Below are 515 nucleotides of genomic sequence, written 5' to 3'. Positions count from 1 at the left end.
TTTTTTTTTTTTTTTTTTTTAATAACATACCAAAGGAACTATTTTTGAAGCAAAACCTTCCTCCTAGGCTAGAGCTTTGCTTCCCCAGCTCTTGCCTTTGAAGCTGTTCTGTTTTTCCTCAAACCCGCACTGCTCTGAGGTCCTTTTCAGGCCGGAGGCCCACAGTGATGTCAGTGCACCTCAGCTGTTTCCAGTTAAGCCCCTTGCGCTGAAGCTGAGTAAATGGCTTTACCAAGTTGATTTTCCAAAGGGTCAATCTTATTTTGAACCAACGTGTCAAAACAAAATCAGCTCAACCACAACACATACAAAGCAAATAAATAACATCTCATAGATTTACTTTTAAAATAACAAGGACAGGGCCACTCAGGACCCAGCTGACTGATTCCTTAGAGGAGGACAGGGTTCCACTTCCACTTCCCCAGTGTAGGGGACAAAAAACAGGAGCCTGGCTTTGTGGTGGCCAAGACTGGCCTCGTGCCTGCAATGGTTCGGGCCTAGGACTGGGCAGCCCA

This window comes from Fukomys damarensis, unplaced genomic scaffold (genome assembly GCF_012274545.1).
Source record: "Fukomys damarensis isolate Sample0158 unplaced genomic scaffold, DMR_v1.0_HiC HiC_scaffold_2, whole genome shotgun sequence".
In the NCBI taxonomy this organism is placed as follows: domain Eukaryota; kingdom Metazoa; phylum Chordata; class Mammalia; order Rodentia; family Bathyergidae; genus Fukomys; species Fukomys damarensis.
This window is presented reverse-complemented; position numbering follows the sequence as displayed.